This window comes from Alligator mississippiensis, unplaced genomic scaffold (genome assembly GCF_030867095.1).
Source record: "Alligator mississippiensis isolate rAllMis1 unplaced genomic scaffold, rAllMis1 scaffold_120, whole genome shotgun sequence".
Classification (NCBI taxonomy): Eukaryota; Metazoa; Chordata; order Crocodylia; family Alligatoridae; genus Alligator; species Alligator mississippiensis.
In genome coordinates, this window is record NW_026775366.1 from 14057 (window position 1) to 28086 (window position 14030).

Here is a 14030-nt window from a genome sequence, read left to right on the forward strand (position 1 = left end):
TTGAGGTGATGGAGTTAAATAACAAATTAAGCCAAAATTGATTACTGTACCATCTAGAAATTAACAAGTCAAACATGGTGTTGGTTTGGTGGTTGAAAGTACCCAGCTTTTCTATTTGGCAACCAACAGGGAATGTTTTGTCATAATGCTTTTCCTTCCCCAAATTGGTTTTGGTATGTTTTTGCATGGAGTGGTTTTTGCCTTCTACCAAGACATGATTTTTAATATATCCCTCACATTGATTGTACAGAGCAGTCACCAGATGCCTCCTGAATTGAGATACCTGTAATTACATCCACTCTAACAGTGTGTGGCTATGTAATTACAGGACATGTTGAACAGGCAGGTTGAAGTGGACAGTCATCTTTTCATTTGACTCTACACTTTATCTCACTTTCCCCTCCAACTGCCAGCTCAACTTCCTTTGTCTCAAGAATAATGGAACCTGCTTGTTGTTTCCTGTTTTCTAGACTCCTTCTCCTTCATTGTAGCTTCTGCCTTTTCTGAGAGAACCAGGTCACTAATGATCTTCTTCTCCATTCCCTTTCTTTCATGAGTTTGCACTCCTGTGTTCACCTCCTATTGGGAATGCTGTTCCATAGGATCCTTTAAAGGCTCTTCACTCTCCTCTCATTGCCCCTCAGGGTTCTGTTTTTAGTCCCTTTCTCCTCTTAGTCTCTCTGTGATCTCATCTGCTCCCTTGGTTTCTACTTCTTGGGAAGGAAGCATATATCTCTGGGAGGGTCTCCTCTTTTGACTGACACTGGCATGAGGGGCTGTTCCTGGATGATTAAGAAGGAAAAAGACTGTCAGAAATCTCTCACCCTTATGTAAGGAGGGACAGGCTGGGTATGATTTCAGGGCATCAGCTACTGGGCTACTCCAAGTTAAAGAAGACAAACTGCTGCACTGAATGTATACATCAGCCCATCTAGGAGTCCCAGCTGAAGCTTGGAGGAGATTGGTGGAAGGATGTGTTGTCTCTGCATGAGGTGACATCTCTAACGGCATAGAGCTGTCCAGCTGTAGGAACTCTCTTAAATTTCAAGGCAAAAATTTAATTGCGGTTTCTGCAACCTCACCTGTTAGCTCATAAGAGAGTTTCCGATCCCACTAACCCCTGGATGGCCTCTGCAAAGATGCTCTGGAGCACCACTATCCCCTCAGAGTGGGACTGTTCCAGTTGACCCCATTCTAGCCAGAGCTGTAGACTCTTTTGCTTGTGTTTTGTCAGCCACGTTATTTCTTGGCATTATCCTGTGATGTATCATGCCTCCTTGTTAGTGTTTTCTTCACCACTCCCTTCTCATACCATTTATCCCATCCAGAACTGCCATTCATATCTCCTCATAGGCACCCCTTCATCAGCAGAGATATCATTCTGATATCACCTTTTCCATTGACTGTGCTGATTAGCATTGTGACCTCCTCCTGATTAAAGTGGGCATGTCTTCTGGATTTGGTTGGATGCCCAGTCACCACAAATCTGTAATTGGAAGTAAATGTAGAGGTCCTTTCAGCTGAGCATTGGCTGGCAGAATCTGAGAATGCTAGCTTAGGTGCAGAACTGTTATCTTGTATATATTAATTTGGCGTTATAACACTTAAATTAGGAAGGGAGATAGGTCATGCTCCTTTTGAAAACAGATCTGGTAATTGGCCACATAAGCATTCATGCCTTCTCTACACATCTCTCATGTGCTCTATTGACCAAACAAATGTCTTCAAATTGCTAACATCCACCATAACAGCTGATTATAACCCAGGCTCCTAGTTGCCTACTCTATACCTGTCATTTCTGCACATACTAAAATTTTGGCCTGTCTGGCATTTCCTTATGGAGAGAAGCTTGAGCTTTTGAGTAAGCTCAAAATGGCTAAAAGAGACCTTTTTATCTTCCCCTTAAAGTGATCCCACTACCTCCTTTTTTCTTACCTGAGAAACTTGTGACTCTCCTACCAATCAGCCATAATCATTCCCTTTGACCTGAACATCCATTTAGTCCTCACACCTAGGCTGTCTAAATCTTGCAGATTTTTCTGCACTCTTCTAAGCTACTTCCTTTCCTATCCTTCTATAACTGAAATTCTTATCCAGGCTCTTAGCATCTCACATCTCAGTTACTGCACTAGGTTTTTTTTCTAACCTTGTCAAATTCAGTCTTTCCTTGTGCATATCTGTTCAGAGTGTTGCTGCAAAGATCTTTTCTCTATGCCATTGCTTTGAGGATGTCACTTTTCTCTTTGCATCCCTCCACTGCCCCTCCCCCCAACTTCTTTATCATATCAGACAAAAGCTACTTGTCTTGCCTTTCCCCCTTTGTAGCCCCACTTCTACCTCCCTATTATATCTCATTCAGTATTTAGAGGCAAGTGTCAGCCTCATGACTATCATGATGACAACCTCCATTGCCTATTTAGTAAATACTCAAAGGACCACCTTTGTGCTTGTGCCATGTTGTCACTCATGCGTCGGAGAAGCTCCCTGTAAACATCCACAAAGCTTTTTTTTAATAATTCTCCTTGCAGTCCAAACTGAAAACTCTCCTTTGCTGTGAAGCCTGCAGAACACTTGATAATATTTGAACCCAGCGCTCTTTCCTGCCTATGCAGGGGGTCGGACTCTGATCTATTGAGGTCCCTTCCGACCCTAACATTTATGAATATTTAGGCCACTGATGCGCTGAGATCGCTGCCCACCATGCTGACCAATATACTCTCGCTATCTTCTGGCCATCTGTCTGCATCCTTCTGTCTCTTCTCTTATACTTCAGCTGCAGGCTTTTGAGGGACTGTGGGGTTCTTTTCTGTTTTCATATAACTGGCATAATAGACTCCTGACTGAGACTCCAACGTTTGTGGTATAAAAATACATAAATAATAATAAGCCATCTGATAAGCAGTAGTTCTGCTACAAAGTAATTTTTGTGCCTTCCCCTCCCCAAAGTGTTTGAGAGACCTTGAGTTCACCAAATTAAATCAGACCGCTTTAGACTGCTCCAGCCCTCTGTGGGTCCCTTGCCCACTCCTCCCCTCTGACCAAGCATTAAGTGTTTTTGCTGTAACATGCTCAAAAGGTTCAGCTGTTTCAGAATTTGCTGTCTGGAAACTGCACTGTTATCAGCTGTTGTGCACAGAGTCCTGAGATAGCACTGTATGCAGAGTTCCAAAGCAGACACTGAAGAGTTTAACTCATTCAAGCACTGACACAAACCAGTGAGCAAAAACAGCAGTATTTTTCATTAGGACAGTCTATAATCAGGGCAGTCTTAGAGGGAACTTTCTTTTGTGATATGGCAAGTGTCACTAAGTGGTACTGTTATACATACAGGGGTGTAGGTTGTAGCTGTGTTGGTCTAAGGATGTAGGCAGACAAGGTTCTTCGGGTGAATCTGATATCTTTTATTAGGCCAACTTAATAATTTTTTTCCAACTATTTAAGCAAGCTTTAGGGTTTAAAAACCTTTCGTCAGGCTGAGGACACTTCTGCAGTTGGTGTGTGCTCTTCCTGGATGGGATGAAAAGTAAAGAAGCCAGAGGCTGGGCTGGTATGCATACAAGATAGGCAATCAGTGAAGATGTAAATTGAGGAGTCAGTGGGTGAGAGACAGGCTAGGTTTGGGGGGAGAAGGGGGATGAATGTAGCAGTTAAATAGTGGAGAGGTACCTGGGGACTCGGATGTTGGGCAGGTTGTAATGTGTCATAAATCCAATGTCTATATTTAGTCCATGATTTTTAGTCCATGATTTTTAGTATCCAGGGGGTTGATGAGGTGAAGTTCCTAGGTGCGTCTCTGAGAAGTGTTTTGTAAGTTTCCTTTGAGGATTAAAACTGAGAGATTGGAGAGAGAGTGGTTTTCGATGAGAAATGTGCCCCCACAGGTCATTGGGTATTCTTGTCTTAGAAATTTCCAGTGTGCATTCATTCTGGTGTGCATTTGTTGTTTGGTCTCTCCTACGTATTTTCCATCCAGGAATTTGGTGCATTGGATGAGATATTACAGCTGCAGCTCCAGAAACGTAATATATTTGAGAATGTTGATGGCTCGGTTGTGGGGTGTAGTAATTGTGGGGGTGGTGGAGATGTGTTGACAGGTTTTGCATTTCTTGTCATGGCATGGTCTGGATCCATTTGGTGTGTTTTGGGCTGTAGGAAATTTGCTTCTGGTGATGAGGTTAACAAGGTTCAGTCCTTGTTTGATGGCTAGGATGGATGGTTCTGGGAAGATCTCTTTAAGAATAGGGTCTCTTTCTAGTATGGGTTGCAGTTGTTTGAGGATTTTCCATATGGGTTTGAGGGAGGGGTGATACATCATAACCGGTGGTGTGCGATTCGTGGGGTTTTTCTTCTGTACTGCAGCAATTCTTCACATGGTATCCGGGTGGCTCTTTCAAACGTCTGATCTATCTCTCTGGAGGAGTGTCCTTGTTATGTGAAAGCCTTTTTAAGATTGGTGAGGTGGTGATTGCAACTGAATCGATTTTGGAGAGATTCAGAGATTCAGACATAGACACAGCTTTAAATGTTTTTTCTGTGTACCTCCAGGCACCAGGTAGCTGGTGATTGCTGCGATGCTGGGGCACATGGAGCATTCCACAAGAGCATTGGTGGGGGGGCTCCAACACACTCCCTGGCAGACCTGAAGTGGACCAGAAGTACTTCTGGTCCACTTCTGGGTTCACCGCCAAGCTCGTGGAGTGCCCCCTGCATTCCTGTGGGATGCTTCATGCACCCCAGCATCGCAGCAATGACGACCTGTGCCTGGTACCTCAAGGTAGGTAGAAAAAACTTTTAAAGCTGTATCTGTGTCCGAATCGCTGATTCTCCAAATCTGCATCAAATCTTCAGATTCGGATTCAGGCTGAATCCAAATCCGAATTGAATAGGGTCCACTTTGCACCCCACTACAAAGAAGCTTGTTTGCCACTGTTATACACAGGGATCTTTCATTTAACATGCCCAATTTCCCAGCCATGTAACTGCCATTTTGGGCTCTTACACATAGTTACTAATAAGGCTGTCAGTTAATCAACGCAAAAATAAATGAACACATTAATTTTTTATAATCGTGTTAATCACACACATTGTTTTGACCAGCGGAACAGACCAGCTGCAGACCAGCTGGAACCTGCGAGAACAACCCCAACCCTGGCCTGCCCCATGCTGAGCAGTGGCTGGGCAGAAGCTGCTACTCAGCATGGGGAGAAAAGTGGCCCCTTTCCCTCACTGCTGCCAGGCCCATCCTGCTGCAGCTGCCCAGAGCCCACACCCAGGCTGCCCTGTGGCTCTTGTCTGCTGCCATCACCGGTGACTCCAGGCCGCTCAGTGGGACATTGGTGGCAGTGTAGAGAAGTCACAGGGGCTCTGGGTGGCTGCAGCAAGAAGGGCCCAGCAGCAGTGAGGGGAAGAGCCTGCTTTTCCTCCACACTGAGTAGTAGCTTCTTCCTGGCTGCTACACTGCTTATCATGGGCAGATGAGTTTGGAGCAAGCTCAGGGTGGGCCAGGGTTGGGGCTGTTTGTATGGGTTCCAGCTGGTCTGCCCTGGCTGGGGTGAGTCCAGAGCGGGCTGGGGTCGGGTGTGGGGCTAGGGCTGTGGACTGGTGGTGTTGGCAGTGCGAAGCCACAGCGCATATGGGCTCTGGGCTGTTAGGTGGTGGTGGGGAGGGTGCTGACTATTGTTTAACTGTGCAATTCAAATTGCAATTAATTGTGACTTTTTTTTTTTAATCTCGCAATTAATTGTGACTAATTTTTTTAATCATTTGTCAGCTCTAGTTAGTAATCATATTCCATGTGTAGTACCTTCCTCCACTGTGCATGCTCAGTAGTTTGCACTCTGACTAGGAAGGTTTATGCACATGGTGCCATGTACGTGGGTGAACAACAGTCCCCAAATGGTGGCTAGGTAAAAATCCATGGGCAGTGGGTATTAGATGCTGAAGGAAGAGGTCTAGGAACTCACTCAGGAAGTAGGAGACCCGGAGACCCAGATTTACAGCCTCTTATCTAGAGCAGGTTTGAACTTGTATTTCTCCTATTTCCCAGCATAGTGTTTCCCAGCCACAGATAAGGGCCAGGACTAGAACCAGAGGGGCTGCCCATCCACCGCAGCAACCATCTTACTTAGTTACACAACTTCTAGCTTTGCTTTCCCTCCTCACCACACATCTGTGTCTGTCTCCATCTCCATCTCTGTCTCTGAGGGATGGAGCAGGGCCTGTAGCCTGGTGATTAGTGCACTGTGCTAGGAAGCAGGAGATACATGTTCAAAACTCCTTTGGGTTAGCAGGAAGGGCGTAGAACAGGGGTTGGCAAAATTATGGCCCACAAGCTGATCTGGCCTGCCAATTGATCTGATCCAGCCTACAGCACTCCACATGGGGCTGAGCCCTGCCCAGAGAAGCCCGTGCCGTGCTCCCACCTGTGCTTGCCCAAGGCCCTTGCCAGTGCATACAGCTTCCTGGCAGGGCTGCTTCCTGTGTGGCTGTAGCCACCTGGGTACTGCTTGGCTCTCCCTGCTTCCAGCAGCTTCTCCTCCTCCTGCCCCTGCTCTGCTGCTCTGGACAGCAGGTTGTGTGGGGAAGCAACAGCAGCCATGGGGATGCATACTGGGCACCACATTCCCAACCAGACGGGGGAAGCTGCAGCCGGGCAGATCTTGCTCCAGTATACGGGGCTCCAACTCCAACTCCTGGCCACCTTCCACCCACTTGGCCACCTGCAGGTGGTTGCTCATCACGCCAGGCAGCTAAGTGAGTGGAAGGCAGCTGGGAGCTGGAGCTCTGTGCAGTGGGGCAGGAGCCACCCAACTGCAGTTTGCCCTCCACCTGGCTGGATGTGTCATGTCTAGCACATGTCCTCATACCTGCTGTTACTTTCCCATGCTACCTGATGCCCAGAGCAGTGCAGCAATGGCAAGAGTAGAAGGAATAGGAGGAGCTGCTGGAAGTGGCGGGAGTCGAGCATTACCCAGGCAGCTGCAGCCCCACTGGGAAGCTGTGTACCAGGAGGAGCCCCACTGGGAAGCTGTGCATGCAGAGCCAGAACCATTGGTGGGCACAGACAGGAGCATGATGTAGGCTGCCCCAGACAGGAGTGGGAAGGGCTCAATACCATGCTGAGCACTGCAGGGGCAGCCACAAGCTGGATGGGGGGAGGGGAGTATGGACTATACCTGCACCCCACTGCCCAGGTGAGTTCTGCTGCATGTGCCCCTTGCTCCCCCTCCCTCTCCCCATCCCTGGCCAGCTCCTGGGGCCTAGCACATGAGCAGCCCTCCACACGTGTGCGCACCTACTCCCCCACACCGCCGCCCCACACACATGCGGCCCCCCCCCACCTCCCCCAGAATATACAAGAGTAGGACTTTATTTTGAACTATTATGCAATCACCTCTATATACACTACTCAAAAACACATAAATCAAGACAAAATAATTTTAAAAATTAAAATGTTATAATAGATATTTGATTTTTAGTATGATTTGTTTTTATCTATAATTTATTAAAATATCATCTCCTGAAAGTTTTTATGTATGTGGCCCTCAACAGCTCACCAGAACTCATTAAGTGGCCTGCCAGCCAAGATAATTCCCTATCGCTGGCCTAGAACCTGGGTCTCCTCCTTTCTGAGTTCATTAACCTTTAGGCTAAAACATGGAAGGATTCTTGTGACATACACTTATGCAGTGTGGATGCACAAGATTCTGCACGTGGAATAGGGTCTCAAACTGTGCACTGCTGGCAGAAAATGGCGGTAATGCTGCTGAGTATGTGCCACTTGAGCAGGTAAAAGGAAATAAGAACTAGCCCATAGTCTGCTGGCTCACTGGCTGCCTTGGGAAGATATGCAATGGTTGTTAGATTTTTGTCCTGAAATATTCTGTATAGAGTCCATGGTCTGCAAGGAGGCAGCTGTATGACCAGCAGAAGACCTTTTGATCTCTGCCTTCATATTTAAATAGAGAAAGCTCTTGGGGCAGAATTGACTGAATATTAGTGTAGGGTTGAAATTTCTTAAAGGTAAGAGCGCTCCATGTGCTCTTTGACAATTTCTGTTCCAGGACTTGTGATGCATTTATAAAATGTAAACAAAATTAAAATCAGAATATACCCAATTCCTTGTCGCTGATTTCTTTTTCAATGAGAAATCAACCAGAAGAAATCAAGATATATTTTTACTCACACCATTGCCAGAAAAGAGGCAATAGTGTTGGAAAAAGTAGAAACAGTGCTCACTGCATGCAAACTCAAGGTGAAGTTCCCCCAACAAACTATTGGAAAATACCTTATCATCCATTTAAAATGGAAGTGTGGCTGCCATCACAGTGCTAAGAAAAAAACTTGGAGGTACAATTCATTATAGTCTCTCAATTCCATTAAGAGAAAAGGATCTTAGCGTACTGAACCTGTCAGGTTGTACCTATAAATGGTTGGTTAGCATTTTCTAACCCCACACATGGGCTTCAATGGAGTTCGCAAATGTCCTAGTTCTATCAGTGAAAAAGTGGAGGAATGAAAGAGAAAATGAGAACTTAAAAGTGAGCTAGCCTGAGAGCAGTGCAGTTTTCTAGTGCTGATGCAGGTATACATTAGGCCTTTACGAAGCGGCTAGTATTCACTTCAGATTCGGATTTGGCCAATTTGGGGGACAGTGATTCGATTTGGTGATTTGAATCACTGTCCCAAATCGATTTGACCAAATCTGATTCAGAGATTCGTCTGCTGCCAAATCACACAAGCCCATCCCCTGCCCACTCTCCTGGCCCTGGCAATGGCTGTCCCATACGACCCAGCTCCTGGCACTTTGGAGAAAAAAAGCCACCAGGCAGGGGGGTGATCCTCACTGCCCCCCAGTGCCCCATGCCACATGGGGGGGGGGGCTCTGCCATGAGTCCCGCAACCCCCTCCTGCTGTTTCAGCCCCCCTGTGGCTGCCCCGCCTACACCAGCTCTGGCCCTTTAAGAAAAAACAAAAAATCCTGCACTCACCAGTTCCTGCCTGGCGGGGGGCGATCTCCGCTGCCCCCTACTGCCCCGCACTGCATGGAGGGCTCTTCCACGAGCCCCCCAAAACCCCAAGACTGATGCAGGAACTGGTGAGTTTGGGGGTCGGATTTGGGGGGGTTCTTAAAGGGCTGGAGCTGGGGTGGGCGGGGCAGCCATGGGGGGGTGGGGGTAGGGGGAGCTTGTACCAGAGCCCCCCATGCTGCGTGGGGCAGTGGGGGGCAGCAGAGATCGCCCCCCCACCTGGCAGCACCCAGTAAGTCCAGGCTTTTTTTTAAAGCATGGGGAACTGGGGCTGGGCAGGGCAGCCATGGTGGGTGCTGGGGGAGAACGCAGGGGATGGGGCCTGGTAGGGGTCTCCCCATGGTCCCCTCCCCCCTCTTCCAGCCCCACCTTCCCCGCCCCCTACTTACCAACTCCAAGTCTGGGTTCAGCTCCCTGCTGCAGTGGGTGGGGACTGTCTGAACCATCAAAACTCTCCAAATCTTTTCTGAATTTGATTTAGAGAGCTTTGAATTGATTTGGACCTTTTTATTGATCCCCGATTCGATTTGGATTTAGAGATTTGGCCACCAAATCCAGCCGAATCTCCTCAAATCAGATCAGCACCCGAAGCTTCACACAGCCCTAGTATACATTGGGCTTTGGTTTAATTATCACCCAGTGTACAAGTGACTTATTGACAACTCTTGTACAGCAATCACATTAATGCTATTGCACTTGCAGGGGGATGTTGATAGGTGTCTTGAGCTTCCCTGAATTCCTGTCTCAAGATCTTGCAACTTAATTGCTTTGGGCCTATATTTATCAAGGGAAAGACTTACTTTGTTCACCAGATAAACACCATTTATCTGAGAAATATTGCTAACAATTAGAACCTATGATCTGGAAGCCTTGTTACATTAATGGCACCTAGCTCTTTTCATCAGTAGATCCTATATATAGAACTATAAGTATAGCAGTTCTCATCATTAGATCTAAAATTATACAAAGGAGGTTACTATCATGATCTCTGTTTTACAGATGGGGAGACACAGAGCAATGAAGTTTCTGGCCCAAAGTCACCCTAGGCAAGTGGCTGAGCCAGGAATAGAACCTTGAGTCCTAGTCCAGTACTCTAGGCTTCATTGGCTTTCCACTGGCTCCATTATTGGATCAGGTTTTAGGGGCCATGTATGCTAAGTGAATCTGTTGTATCCACAGATCCTTGACAAGGGAGGAACAGAATCTTTATTTCCAGATTTACTTGACCTCACAGAAGAAATTTAACTCAATCAGTCAGATTGAATACCAGCACAAATTAGGGCCCCTTCAGGATGAACTAGGGAAACTGGTAACAGTTAGGATGGTCAAAGTGGAGCTTCTAAATGATTTCTTTGCATCCGTGTTCCTGGACACAAATACAAATATGCATTCCATTGGGACCTTAGGTAAGCCCAGTATAGATACCAACCCATCAACTGTTTGTGCTGACCTAGTAAAGGGGCACCTGGAGGGGTTGAATGTATTTAAGTCAAACAGGTCCTGATGATCTTAATCCTAGGGTAATTAGGGAATTAGCTGGAGTCATAGCGGAGCCACTGGCACAACTGTTTGAGCACTCGTGGTGCTCAGGACAGGTCCTGGAGGATTGGAAAAGGGCCAATGTGGTCCCTATTTTCAAGAAGGGGAGGAAGGAGGAACCGGGTAACTATAGGCCGGTTAGTCTCACCTCTGTCCTTGGTTAGACCTTTGAGAAAATTGTTAAGGATCACATTTGTGGGGGACCAGTGGGTAAAATGATGCTAAGGGCAATCAGCATGGGTTCATAGCAGGCAGATCCTGCCTGACTAACCTGGTTTCATTTTACAACCAGGTCACAAAATGTATGGATGAAGGAATAGAGGTAGATGTTTTTACTTAGATTTTAAAAAGGCCTTTGACACAGTGTCACACCCAATTCTTATAAATAAATTAAACAGTTGCAATGTAGATTATTAAGAAAATTGGCTTATGTGGTGGACGGGTCAGTTTCTACCTGGAGGAACGTGGGCAGCGGAGTCCCCCAAGGCTCTGTCCTGGGACCGGTACTATTCAATATCTTCATTAGTAACTTGGACAAGGGAGTAGAAAGCATCCTGTCCAAATTTGCTGACAACATCAAACTATGAGGGGAGGTACACAAACTAGACGGCAGGGAGCGAATCCAGGCTGATTTGGTCAGGCTGGGGAAATGGGCCAAACATAATAGGATGCAGTTTAACAAGGATAAATATCATGTGTTGCACCTGGGGAGGAAGAATCATCAACACTCCTATAGTCTGGGAGGTACCACTCTAAGCACAACTGTGGAAAGGGATGTCAGTCATAGTCAACTCCAAAATGAACATGAGTCACCAGTGTGATCAGGTAATAAGTAAAGCTAACCGTGTTGCCCCGTGGGGTCAGGCCAACTCTCAGGATCTCAATATTGCGCTGTTAGGAGGGTGTGACACAATTGCACATATACAAACACACAAATCAATTAGGTGCATACACACACATACACATGCACACTACCAGCTCTGGCACATACACATCCAAACCAGCCCAGGCACGTGCATACCTATCACCAATTCAAGCACATACACACTACACACTAAAAATTAGACAAAAAACAATTGTCAGTACCCGCACACTCAGTACACATACACAGATCACTAATTTGTATATCATGCACACGATATACACACACACACACACACACACACACTCACCAGTTCACACACATACAACCCACCTACACATAGGTAAGTTCCTAACTTGGATGGTACGGTATGTATGTGTGTGCTTGGGGCACCTGGGGGAAGGTTAAGGTGAAAGAGAGAGAGAGAGAGTTAAAGTGTAGGGAGTGAAAGTTGCCAGAACTGGGATTAGAACCGGTGGACTAGAGAGAAGCTGACTGAGGAGCTGAGGCTTGGGTTTATTTAAGATCAAGTGGCCCCAGGGTTACTCGAGGTCACTGGTGCATGGGAGGGAAAAGAGAAGAAAAAAAAAAAAAAGAAGAAGCCCGGAGGCAAGGAGGAGGCAGCCAGGAAAGAGAGAGAGGCAGGAACCTGGGAGCTTGGGGCTGGAAACTGAGGCAGACAGCTGAGATATCGGAGTAGGGGGCAGATAAGTGGTGGCAAGGAGGAGACAGCCAGGAAAGAAACTGAGGCAGAAACCTGGTTGCTCAGGGGAAAAGGCATAAGGATAAGACAGTGGCAAAGAAATGGGGGGTTTGGAGGCAGAGAGGAGCTCAGGACAGGTGTTGGAGGTGGCAGTGAGCCAGATGCAGGAGAGGGAGAAATGAGACAGAAGTTAGAGGGACGAGGAGCAGAGATTGGAGCAGGTCTGCACTATAATAAAGCAAAACCCAACTCAGGGGTCCAAATAACAGGTTTATTAAACAGACAACATGCTACACAGCCCCATGAAGTTAGTGGTGTACACACACACACACACAAAATGGCAGCAGGAAAAAAGACTCAGTGGAAGGGTTGGAGTCCAGGTAGGGAAGAGAAGCAGAGTCCAACTCCTTGGTTGAAGAGAGGGTGGGGGGTGATAGCTACGTATCCAGGCTGGAAAGGGGTCCTTGTCCAGCAGGTGTTGTCCAGAGGGGGTTGCCGGCAGGGCCTTTGGGAAATAGGTGGTGTGGCATGGTGCTGGTCCAGATGGAGAGGGCGTCCCAAGGAGTCAGTCTTCACTACCCCTTTTATGGGGCAGACTACCTCTGATCTCCTATAGGGAGGGCCTGTCCAGGCAATGTTAGTCCTGTTCCAGAGGGCTCCAGGTGTTCTTACTGAGCATGTGCAGCTTGGCACAATGGTGGGTTGCCTCATCTTTTGTTTCTTGAATGTTGAGGGTGGTTCCAAGGGCTGGGTCGTTGGTCCAGGTATTGGTATTGATGGTTTGGTCATTCGGAGGGAGCTATTTTTAGACCTACTGCCATTGTCTCTCAAGCACCCTCATTCATCCCCAGTCATTCAGGAACCAAGTTACATAGGAAGGGTAGGTGTGAGTCATGGGTTACACAACCAGGCCTGGGGACAGGATGGAGACTTGACAAACAAAATGGAAACTTGACATGACTTATGCTAACTTAGATACGTAGGCCTAAATCATGTAGTACCAGTAAAACAGTAATATAGAACAGTAAAAATCAATATAAACATCGTAATTATACATTATAAAGAAGGGGAAAAAAACAAAACAAATACAGCTTGCTACCAAAATAAAATGCTGAAGCTTATCCTATGTCTTAGCTCACTTATACTTATCTATAGGGAATAGAGATGGAAATTCAGAAATGGTTGGGGGAGGGGGAATGCATTTAAAAAAATAAAAATAAAAAATGGGGGGTTTTGCTACAACCGCATCCTTTCTTGTATAAGTAGGTGCATCACAAACAGTTCTAGGGAGGTGATAATTGTCCTCTATGCGGCATTGGTCAGGCCACAGATGGAGTACTGTGTCCAATTTTGGGCACTGTACTTCAGGAGGGATGTGGATGGCCTGGAGAGGGTAGGGTTCAGAGGAGGGCCACTAATCTTGTTAAAGGCCTACAGAAAAAAACCTATGTGGACCTATTGGGAGACCTAAACTTCTTATGTTTCTGCAAGAGGAGGCTGAGAGGTGATCTCGTGGCTGCCTACAAACTCATCGGGGGGGGCCAGCAAGAAATAGGGGATACAATGTTTACCAGGGCGCCTGTTGGGGTAACTAGAAATAATGGCCACAAACTGGAAGAGAGCGAATTCAGATTGGACATCAGCAGCACTCATTCCTGCCCAGGGCAGGGGGTCGGACTCGATGATCTAATAGGTCCCTTCCAACCCTAACATCTATGAAACTATGAGGTGGCTTTTCTCATTTTGCATCACTCTGCATTAGTCTTCATATAGACTCTCTACCACTCACACTGAAGCCCTGCTAAGCATGGGTGGTAATGTACTGTTTTGAAACTACCTGGTGATTCCAACCTTTTCCAGGTTGAAGTTAATTGTAGCAGCAACTGAAAGCTTTGAA

The 14030-nt window shown here is 46.7% G+C and overlaps 1 protein-coding gene across 1 annotated transcript in view; it reads left to right on the forward strand.

Annotated features, from left to right (window-relative positions):
• The window catches only part of LOC132247276 (hydrocephalus-inducing protein homolog), a gene marked incomplete at its 5' end in the record, with an annotated part of 43984 nt that overhangs the window by 12092 nt on the left and 17862 nt on the right, over positions 1 to 14030 (forward strand). The gene's annotated exons all lie outside the window — the stretch shown is intronic.